The 11807-nt window shown below is 40.6% G+C and overlaps 2 pseudogenes; one reads left to right on the top strand and one right to left on the bottom strand.

Annotated features, from left to right (window-relative positions):
- Window positions 1-7991: 7991 nt before the first annotated feature.
- Window positions 7992-8370, top strand: LOC137775242 (COX assembly mitochondrial protein homolog pseudogene; annotated as a pseudogene).
- Window positions 8371-10708: 2338 nt separating this feature from the next.
- Window positions 10709-11447, bottom strand: LOC137775636 (ubiquitin-conjugating enzyme E2 S pseudogene; annotated as a pseudogene).
- Between the last annotated feature and the right edge of the window lie 360 nt (window positions 11448-11807).

The raw sequence follows: 11807 nt of genomic DNA, 5'->3' as shown, positions 1-11807 counted from the left end.
CTTTGCTATCATTTCCTTCATTTCTTTTTCAATTATTTCTGATCTTATCTTTATGATTTCTTTCCTTCTGCTAACTTTGGGGTTTTTTTTTGTTGTTCTTCTTCTTTCTCTAATTGCTTTAGGTGTAAGGTTAGGTTGTTTATTTGAGATTTTTCTTGTTTCTTGAGGTAGGATTGTACTGCTATAAAATTCCCTCTTAGAACTGCTTTTGCTGCATCCCGTAGGTTATGGGTTGTCGTGTTTTCATTGTCATTTGTTTCTAGGTATTTTTTGATTTCCTCTTTGATTTCTTCAGTGATCTCTTGGTTATTTACTAGTGTATTGTTTAGTCTCCATGTGTTTGTATTTTTCACAGATTTTTTTCCTGTAATTGATATCTAGTCTCGTAGCGTTGTGGTCAGAAAAGATACTTGATACAATTTCAATTTTCATAAATTTACCAAGGCTTGATTTGTGACCCAAGATATGATCTATCCTGGAGAATGTTCCATGAGCACTTGAGAGGAAAGTGTATTCCGTTGTTTTGGGATGGAATGTCCTATAAATATCAGTTACGTCCATCTTGTTTAATGTGTCATTTAAAGCTTGTGCTTCCTTATTTATTTTCATTTTGGATGATCTGATTGGTGAAAGTGGGGAGTTAGAGTCCCCTGCTATTATTGTGTTACTGTCGATTTCCCCTTTTACGGCTGTTAGCATTGGCATTAAGTATTGAGGTGCTCCTATGTTGGGTGCATAAATATTTACAATTGTTATATCTTCTTCTTGGATTGATCCCTTGATCATTATGTAGTGTCCTTCTTTGTCTCTTGTAATACTCTTTATTTTAAAGTCTATTTTGTCTGATATTAGAATTGCTACTCTAGCTTTCTTTTGATTTCCATTTGCATGGAATATCTTTTTCCATCCCCTCACTTTCATTCCACATGGGTCCTTAGGTCTGAAGTGGGTCTCTTGTAGACAGCATATACATGGGTCTTGTTTTTGTACGCATTCAGTCAGTCTATGTCTTTTGGTTGGAGCATTTAATCCATTTACATTTGAGGTAATTATCGATATGTATGTTCCTATTACCATTTTCCTAATTGTTTGGGGTTTGTTATTGTAGTTCTTTTCCTTCTCTTGTGTTTCCTGCCTAGAGAAGTTCCTTTAGCAATTGTGGTAAAACTGGTTTGGTAGTGCTGAATTCTCTTAGCTTTTGCTTGTCTGTAAAGGTTTTAATTTCTCCATTGAATCTGAGTGAGATCCTTGCTGGGTAGAGTAATCTTGGTTGTAGGTTTTTCCCTTTCATCACTTTAAATATGTCCTGCCACTCCTTTCTGGCTTGCAGAGTTTCTGCTGAAAGATCAGCTGTTAACCGTATGGAGATTCCCTTGTGTGTTATTTGTTGCTTTTCCCTTGCTGCTTTTAATATTTTTTCTTTGTATTTGATTTTTGATAGTTTGATTAATATGTGTCTTGGCATGTTTCTCCTTGGATTTATCCTGTATGGGACTCTCTGTGCTTCCTGGACTTGACTATTTCCTTTCCCATATTAGGGAAATTTTCAACTATAATCTCTTCAAATATTTTCTCAGTCCCTTTCTTTTTCTCTTCTTCTTCTGGGACCCCTATAATTAGAATGTTGTTGCGTTTAATGTTGTCCCGGAGATCTCTGACACTGTCCTCAATTCTTTTCATTCTTTTTTCTTTATTCTGCTCTGCAGTAGTTATTTCCACTATTTTATCTTCCAGGTCACTTATCCATTCTTCTGCCTCAGTTATTTTGCTATTGATTCCTTCTCGAGAATTTTCAGTTTCATTTATTGTGTTGTTTATCATTGTTTGTTTGCTCTTTAGTTCTTCTAGGTCCCTGTTAAACGTTTCTTGTATTTTCTCCATTCTATTTCCAAGATTTTGGATCATCTTTATTATCATTACTCTGAATTCCTTTTCAGGTAGACTCCCTATTTCCTCTTTATTTGTTTGGTCTGGTTGGTTTTTACTTTGCTCCTTCATTTGCTGCGTAATTCTCTGTCTTCTCATTTTGCTTAACTTACTGTGTTTGGGGTCTCCTTTTCACAGGCTGCAGGTTCATAGTTCCTTTTGTTTTTGGTGTCTGCCCCCAGTGGGTAAAGTTCATTCAGTCAGTTGTGTAGGCTTCCTGGTGGAGGGGACTGGTGCCTGTGTTCTGGTGGATAAGGCTGGATCTTGTCTTTCTGGTGGGCAGGACCACGTCTGGTGCTGTGTTTTGGGGTGTCTGTGAACTTATGATTTCAGGCAGCCTCTCTGCTAATGGATGGGGTTGTGTTCCTGTCTTGCTAGTTGTTTGGCATGGGGTGTCCAGCACTGGAGCTTGCTTGTCATTGAGTGGAGATGGGTCTTAGTGTTGAGACGGAGATCTTTGGGAGAGCTCTCGCCGATTGATATTACGTGGAGCTGACAGGTCTCTGGTGGTCCATTGTCCTGTACTCTGCTCTCGCACCTCAGAGGCTCAGGCCTGACACCCTTCCAGAGCACCAAGACCCTGTCAGCCACACGGCTCAGAAGAAAAGGGAGAAAAAAAAAGAGAAAAAAATAATAAAATAAAGGTATTAAAATAAAAATTTAAAGAATCTTATTAAAGTAAAAAAAATTTTTAAATAATAAAAAAAAAAGAAGAGAGCAGCCAAACCAATAAACAAATCCACCAATGATAACAAGCGCTAAAAACTGAACTAAGATAAACATATAAATCAGAAACTAGTCAGTCACATACAGCAAACCCCAAGTCTACAGTTGCTCCTAAAGTCCACCGCCTCAATTTTGGGATGATTAGTTGTGTATTTAGGTATTCCACAGATGCAAGGTACATCAAGTTGATTGTGGAGATTTAATCCGCTGCTCCTGAGGCTGTATGCAGAAATTTCCCTTTCTCTTCTGTGTTCACACAGCTCCTGGGGTTCAGCTTTGGGTTTTCCCCCGCCTCTGCATGTAGGTTGCCCTCTGGTGTCTGTTCTTTGCTCAGACAGGGGGCGTTAAAGGAGCGGCTGATTAGGGGGCTCTTGCTCGTTCAGGCCACAGGGAGGGAGGGGTGCAGAATGCGGGCTGAGCCTGCGGCGGCAGAGGCCAGCATGACGTTGCAACAGCCTGAGGCATGCTGTGTGTTCTCCAGGGGAAGTTGTCCCTGGATCACGGGACCCTGGCAGTGGCGGGCTGCACAGGCTCCTGGGAGGGGAGGTGTGGATAGTGACCTGTGCTTGCACACAGGCTTCTTGGTGGCGGCAGCAGCAGCCTAAGCATTTCATGCCCGTCTCTGGGGTCTGTGCTGATAGCCAAGGCCTGCGTCCGTCTCTGGCGCTCGTTTAGGTGCTGCTGAATCCCCTCTCCTCACGCACCCTGAAACAATGGTCTCTTGCCTCTTAGGCAGTTCCAGACTTTTTCCTGGACTTTCTCCCAGCTAGCTGTGGCGTACTAGCCCCCTTCAGGCTGTTTTCATGCAGCCAACCCCAGTCATCTCCCTGGGATCTGACCTCCGAAACCTGAGCCTCAGCTCCCAGCCCCCACCTGCCCTGGTGGGTGAGCAGACAAGCCTCTCAGGCTGGTGAGTGTTGGTCGGCAACAATCCTCTGTGCAGAAATCTCTCCACTTTGCCCTCTGCACCCCTGTTGCTGCGCTCTCCTGCATGGCCCCAAACCTTCCCCCCCGCCCACCCCCTTTCTCCACCAGTGAAGGGGCTTCCTAGTGCGTGGAAACTTTTCCTCTTTCACAGCTCCCTCCCAGAGGGGCAGGTCCTGTCCCTATTCTTTTGCCTCTGTTTTTTCTTTTTTCTTTTGCCCTATCCAAGTACATGGGGAGTTTCTTGCCTTTTGGGAAGTCTGAGGTCTTCTGCCAGCATTCAGTAGGTGTTCTGTAGGAGTTGTTCCACATGTAGATGTATTTTTGATGTATTTGTGGGGAGGAACGTGATTTCCACTTCTTACTCCTCTTCCATCTTTAAGGTCCTCCTCCATCACTTTTTAAAATGATGAGTCCCAGTGGCTGGCATATTACTCAATAAATATGATGAATTAATGAATGGATGGAAAGGGACAAATTCATGCATGTCACTGAAATCTGAGTTTTTTTCCCTATAATTAATATCTGGAATATTCTACCTAAATGGAAGTGAAAAACACATACCTGAAGCTGACTTTATTTTTAGAAAATATTACTATATAGTTGGAAAACTCAAAAGCATCATTTGAAATGTTCCCATAAAACAAGTTAGTGAAATATAAAATGAATATTCAAAAATCAATGGTCTTCATATGAAAAATCAAAAACCCTTTAGGATATATAATAGAAGATACCATTTAGAGTAGTAACAAAAAGGATAAAATGACTCAAAATAAACTTAACAAAGTAGTAAAAAACTGTGTGAAGAAAGCATTAAAATATCCCTGAAGCACACAAAGGGACTTAAAAGAATGGACAGACAAGCAATATATTAAATGGGAAAATTCAGTACTTTATAAAAATATCAATTCTCTCCAATTTAATGCAACTCTAATAAAACTGACAAAAGATTTTCTTTTATCCTGGAAAATCTGGATTCTAAAACCGTTATGGTAAAATAAACAAGAAGATTCTGGAAAACTCTAAAAAGCAAAAGCACTGATGTAGGGCATGGAAATTAGAAGACAGACATGACAAGGTATTAGAATACACTGAATTTTTTGATAATATAAACAGGTGCCTGTTTATATTACATGACTGGATAGTTAGACCAAAGGAATGGAACAGAAAAACAAGAAATAAACCAATGTATATATGGAAGTTTAGTATTTGATGTAAACAACATCTAAAAAGCAGTGAGGCAATAAATGATGTTTGAACAAGTAGGTAGTCATCTGAAAGTGGAAAAAGTTGGAACCAAACCTCACATTGTACACCAGGATAAACATCAAATTGATCAAAATGTAGATGTAAAAAAAATACCATAAAAGCTCTAGAAAACAATATAGGAGAATTTCTTCCTTACCTTGGGTTGGAGACCTTTTGAAAGTTGGTTCAAAATCCAGAAGCCAAAAAAGAAAGATTTTAAAATTCATCTACATGAAAATAAAGTTTCCTGCATCAATTTTTTAAAAGTCATAAGCAATGTCAAAAGACAAATGAAAAAAAATCACAACACAAAGAGCTAATTTTCTTTGGGTATAAACTCGCAGCTACCAGAAAGGGAAACAAATAAGAACAGCAACACAAAAATATAAAATAAAAAATGTATAATCGAAAAATAAAAGGTTTTGACCAAAAACTTTGCAGATAAATATACATGGCTTTTAAACATATAAAAAGATGCTGTTTCACTCATGATAAAACAAAGTCAAAACTACTATTTTCACCTATCATTTTGCACAATTCTAAAAGTTGGGCTTGTTCTGCTGATAAGGCAGTTATGAAACAGTTTAAATAAATGGTGTCAGCAATGAATATGTCTAGCTTTGGGTGGATAGAAGTCATTGGAAATTCATTTGGTTGAACCATGAGCATTCACATGCCTCTCAAAACTGAAAGGAAATGTGCCTTCCTTACTGATACAGAGCTGACTCTCTACCATACTCCTGACCCCTCCCACCCCTTCTACTCTGACCTCAGTTGCTTTTACATGGATTAGAGATGGTGCAGAGGTCTCCCTGACCCCGAGGAGGACCAAAGGCCATATGTACCTGTCTGAGTAGGCTGGGGAACTCTGAGGTGGGGAGGAAGGACTCAAACATTTCTATTGTATTTAATTTCCGATACCCAGACCACAGCCCTACCCAATCCTGTGGGGAGAGGAGGAATCCAGATTCAATTGATGAAGGTTACCAAAGGGGAAAGGTAGGAGAAGATTGATAAATTAGGAGGTTGGGATTAACATATACACACTACTATATATAAAATAGATAATCAACAAGGACCTACTGTATAGCACAGGGAACCCTACTCAATACTCTGTAATAACCTATATGGGAAAAGAAGCTGAAAAATAATAGATATATGTATACGTATAACTGATTCACTTTGCTGTACACCTGAAACTAACACAACATTGTAAATCAACTGTACTCCAATATAAAATAAAAATTAAAAAACAAACAACCAAAAGAAAAATAAATAAATTCAGTTAATGAGATCTGAGCCTAGGGAATTTGAACTTAATTCTGGCTCAGCAATGTGGATTGTTTTGTTGGATTGACATGGTCCTAGCTCATAAGGGTAATGATCACTTAGTTGAGTTCACTGCTTGCTGAGTTCCCCTAGAGTAACCCATGTGGGTCATAGTAGGGGACATGCACAGGTCTTTGTAAGTTTTATTTTTAACGTGACTTTGTTTCTCTTGCACCTGATACTTTTGGACAAAAGACATAGGTGCAAGTATGGGATGATTGAAGAAAATGTGAAGTTATAGCTACTGCAGTGGGACACACTGAGTTTTTGGAGGTGGAGACAGAGCATCAATTCCAGCACCTGGGAAGAGAATACCCCAGGAAGTCTGGGGAAAGGAGGAATGTTAGTATCTTTGTCTTTCAAGAATTTGAAAAAGAATAGATACTTGTATATGTCCAACTGAACCAGTTTGCTGTACACCTGAAACTAACACAACATTGGTAATCAACGGTACTCCAGTATAAAATAAAAATTAAAAACACACACACACCCCCCTAGATCTTTTCTCATGAAGTTATATGCCCCAGTGCAGTTTTCTCAAACTGTTTCAAGTGCCCTAATTTTAAATCAATGTTGGGTCTACCAGCCTCCACCAAACAGTTCTAACCATGATTTTATTGTACTTCCTCTGAACTCTTCCAGAAAGTCTATTGGAAATAGGAAGAGACAGTGTCAGTTCTGTACCTCTCAGACAAAACTCCTGCAACTGTTCCAGTGTCTTCCCCACACTTACTCATCCTCTCTCAGTGGGCTACATACATGGCACCCAGCTGTTGGCCTGGACAAACAGGACAGGTTGAATGAGCTTTCCTTAGAAATTCCCTCAAAAAAGAAAGACTAGCCTCAATTATTCGAACTGAACTGGGCCTCCTAAGGTAGACCAGCCAGCTGGAGGGCTACATCAGGGGCATTGTCAGTCTGTGCCCTAAGACTGATGTGTAAGTCCTGCTTGGGAGCTCCAGCAACTGCATATAGCATTTTTTCCCAAGGCACACCCTTGGAATTGTACCTCTTGTGTGGAAATAAGGCATTAACCTGCCTCAATTGCCAAAATACAGTGACTAGCACCTTAGGGGTAGTCATGAGACCTGAACATGTTTAAGGAAATACCATCAGTAAATCACATAGTTCTCAAACAGCTAAGACAGCTCCCAAAAGAAGCTACCCTTGGTTATTTGGGGAAGCTTCTCAGAAAGACAACTGGCTATTTAAGTACACTCTTCGGGGAGTGTGAAAATAAAGGGAAACCTCACCTTAAATGGAGTCAGGAAGCCCTGAAGGGAGAGCTCTCACACATGTAACACTCAACCAGGAGGAAAAAGGAAGATAAGAATTATTTTAACAAGGTCTGTTTGTATAGAATTCTTTGCATAAAATTCAGTCTCAACTTCTTATCCATGATGATAAGAATGTTACTTCTCTTCTGGTCCAAGGGAGGACATTTTTCACATGGGAATTTCATCTGCTTTTAAGAAAAGGAAGGAACAACACCTTTCCTGTTGCCTCTCTTGAATTGTAATTCTCTGCTATTCCAGAATAAACCCATTTTGCTGGTAAAACAACTGGCTATTTTAGTTTTGGGTTGATGGTAGTTTTGCCTATAACAGGAACAATACAATTAGAATAGTTGGTACAAAATTTGTTCTGGGCTTACCTGAAATGATCAATATCACCAACCTTCACCCTGGAAGGCATTCAGATCAGCCTCAGCTCACTGGCCAGGGTTGTTAAGAATGTTAGAATTATCAACTATACTTCAATAAAACAAATTTTTAAAAAAGAATGTTAGAATTGACCTGTGTGGTCGGTCACGCGGCTGCCGCCTCCCACGCGTGGACATGGCGCTCGACCCCGCAGCATCTCAGACATGTCGAAAAAGATGTTTTGATCCCTAAAATAATAAGACAAAAGGCCCGAGAGAGATGTTCTGAACAAGTTCAAGATTTCCCTAAATGTTGCAAGGGCTCTGGAATCCTCATGCTAGTAAAATGCCGGAAAGAAAATTCTTCATTGAAAGAATGTGTAACTGCTTACTATAATGATCCAGCCTTTTATGAAGAATGCAAAATGGAATACCTGAAGGAAAGGGAAGAATTCAGAGAAACTGGAATTCCTACCAAGAAAAGGCTGCAGAAGCTTCCCACAAGCATGTCGGCAAATATTCAGATGATACTCAGGAACGCCAATGTTCATGGAAATCACAATCACCTGAAATGATGGACTCAAGGAAGTGTGTTTGTTTTATCCTTAATTATGGAATTAATTTTATCTGAAATAAAGATTTTTTTTTAACTTAAAAAAAAAAAAAAGTTAGAATTGCCTTAGCCTTTCTCCTTATAAGCTTAGGTGGAGTCTGTGCAGTCACCAATACATCCTACTATACCTGAATTAATGTCTTAAACTGCATACAAAAGTCAATAAATAAACAAGAAAAAAGGCTCTGGCTTTCTAAGGTAGACCCTGGTGGCTTATGGATTCGTTTAGCTGGTTGGGTCTAGGACCCTGGGAAGGGCATAGGTGAGATCAGTACATTAGATTGACCTCATCTGACTGCTGGGAGTCCTGTTGATAGTTGTGTTAATTAAATGCTAAGAAAAATTGAACAAATTTGGTCTGAGTTCCTAGTGGTCAGCCTAATCAGAGTGGCCCACTAAGAAACATATTTGTGAGAAAGTTCATCAGAAACCAAGATGGTGTAGAAATAAGGTATGGATATTGTTGAGAGACAGTTGTTCATAAGTCCTTGGCATTTTTGCATGTTTAATAGATGAGCCATCAGCTTTTGTTCTGGGCTGTCTTTTCAAGGGTACTTTTATAGCAAACAGACGTGGAAGTAGAGGGAACTTCTGTTTTGTTTAGGAGCAGGGAGCAGATTTGTTTGTTGTCCAGTGTAAGAGACAATCTGCCCTTCTAGGGCAAAGATCAGGCAGGTTTGTTTGCAGCCCAATCTTTTTTTTTTAAGGTGTTTCCTAAGCTTCTGATTCCTCAGCTGTGACTCCAACTCACTGTATGTGCAGCAATCACATGACTGGCTGACCCAACTCCAGTGGGACTAGGGCATTGGTGGGAGGAGTCCAAGGCATGTAACTCACACTGTTTGCTGTTCTGGGAATAATAAGGTCCCTACTTCCAAACCAAGAGTCTTGTGCTTTTTTGCCAGGATCCATGAAATTGTGGTAGGCTAACCTGTTAGCTTGCACGTTGCAAGTGGGGGCTATCTCAGACCTTTCACAGTAAGAGAGAAAGAAGTTGAGGTTACATAACTAGGGAGAGTCCCATCTTATAGGGCCTCATAGATCAGGCTTTGGTTCCATTTTCTTCTACAAACCTTGATTGGCTTCTACAGTACCGGCAACCACTCTTCCTTATTTTCTTTCTGCGCGTGTTCAGCACTTGATGTTTCTTTGTGTATAACTAACACTGTGCCCCAAATAAGAAGCTTAGAAGACCCATGTGAATATTTTTACAAAGAAAAAAAAAGAGAAAAGGAACAACATTTACAGAAGCGATCCATCAAACTCCTGGATGAAATAATGAATAATAAAATGCGCACCCTTCCCATTGTCCCTTTGTTTCCCATTTTCCCTTCCTATCTTCCCTTCTCATTTTTCCTTTCCATCTTTCCTTCCTGATAGGGTGGTGTCAGGGGCAGTCTGTGGCGGAAGAGCCACACATGGAGGCTCCTTAGAGGATGGCAGGGTGCTGAGGAAGGAAAGGGGAGTCGGGCAGAAGCACATTCGAGGTGGACGGAGGGGCTGGCAGGTGGAGGAGACGTCTAGTACTGGTTTGGAGATTCATTCTATTGAGCAAATTAAATGAATTGAGCAAATAAATAAATGTATTGCAGATAATAACAGCCACGTTTCTCTCAACTGGAAAATGTACTTACAAATATTGAAAAGTAGAAGGCCAGAATAACTCTAATGTATTAGATTGGAATTAGAGATATCAGTGTGGACTCACCAATATAGATGTATGTGTCTATCTGTCCATCTGTCCATCAGTTGTCTATGCACCTTTGCTAACATTCCAGATCTTGACTTCTAAATACTATCTTCTTCTTAAAGAAACAAAGAATCCTTGGAGAAATGGCTAATTCTAGTCCTGAGGCAGGGAAAGTACAAGATGAGCCCCTACATTTATTCACTTAATAAATATTAATTGAGCACTGATTCAGTACCAGGCATTCTTTTAGGTGTGGGGAATACAAAATCTTTGCCTTCATTTTAGTGGGGAAATCGATCAACAAACAAAGTATGTATATATAAATATATACTTTTATATTTAATATATATTTAATAAATTTAATATATTATTATAAATACATATTATATATGTATACTATATATAGAGAGAGATATATATATGTATACTACTATATACAGTTTATCTTAAGAGGATAAATTAATGCCTTGAGAAAAGAAAGCAAGGAACATGAATAGGGCATACTCCAGAATAATTCAATTTAAAATAGTAAGGTAGGGAAAGACCTTAACTTTTTTGCTGTTTGTTTGTTTGTTTGCTCTTCCAGTTTTATTTAGAAAAACAAATCCAGGTCCCAGTATCCCCACACCCTCCCCCACCTCAGTCATAATTTAAATAACTGACAGAGTTGGGGGTCGGGGTCAGGTCAGGTCAGGGGTGGGAGGGGAGAAGAGGCCACTACAGGTATCACAGTGCCTACTTCTTGTCCATCCTTTTCTTGGCCTCCAGCTTCTTATCGTGCTCTCCTGCGTGCTTCCTGGACATGGGACCCTCAGCCCTGCTGCCCCCGGGCCCACCTGCGCCCCCCACGGATCTCTGTGAGCCTGCTGGCTGCCGGGTACTCCTCATGGTTCTCCCTGAGCAGGCGGCCCGCCTCCACGTGGGTGTGCAGCCTGGGGGTCAGGGCGATCAGAGGACACCTGATGGTCTGCAACACACACTGGTTGCCCGGCCCAGCTGTCCAGTCCATCGTGAGCACCTCAACACAGATCTCACCTTTGGTGCCCACGTTGGGTGGAATATCTTGGTCAGGAAGTAGCCCTTGGGTGGGGAGGCAGGGAAGTCCTTTCCCAGCAGGACTTTCATGCTGAACAGGCTTCCCGCATATGGGGTCCCCTCTGGGTCCTCAATGGTGACCTGCAGGTCAGTGAGGTCCTCTTGGTTGGGAAAGACCTTTGATGCCGTTGGGCAGCAGTCAGCATCTTCCAGCATCGTCTCCTCCTTGATACCAGGTGGATGATGTGGCGGACAGGTCCTCCACGCTGGAGTTGAATAGTTGACATTTAAGAAAGGCTTGAAGCTGATGAGGGTGTGAGCCTTAAAGATTTATGGAGAAGAGCTTTCCATGCAGAGGAAATAGCAAGTGAAAAGATCTTGAAGTATGTAAATCATACTGTAACTCTGCAGGATTCTTCTTCGCCTTGTGAGAGGAAGAGAAGAAATTCTGGCATGCCTAGGTTCTAGGTCTGTAATGAAGGAGGCTGTTTTTAATATAAGTTGTTAAGATTTTGTTTAAAGAGTGTCCTGAAACACATGTATACTTCTTTATAATTCCAAGGCTTGGCATAATGAGAAAGGATGGGAAAAGCGGAGTACAGGAGAGTGTGGCTAGGTCTCCATGGCTGAGGTGGCCTGCTGTCCCTAGAAATAGTTCTAGATTAATACAATTT

Source organism: Eschrichtius robustus, chromosome 13 (genome assembly GCF_028021215.1).
Source record: "Eschrichtius robustus isolate mEscRob2 chromosome 13, mEscRob2.pri, whole genome shotgun sequence".
Lineage (NCBI taxonomy): Eukaryota > Metazoa > Chordata > Mammalia > Artiodactyla > Eschrichtiidae > Eschrichtius > Eschrichtius robustus.
This window is presented reverse-complemented; position numbering and strand designations above follow the sequence as displayed.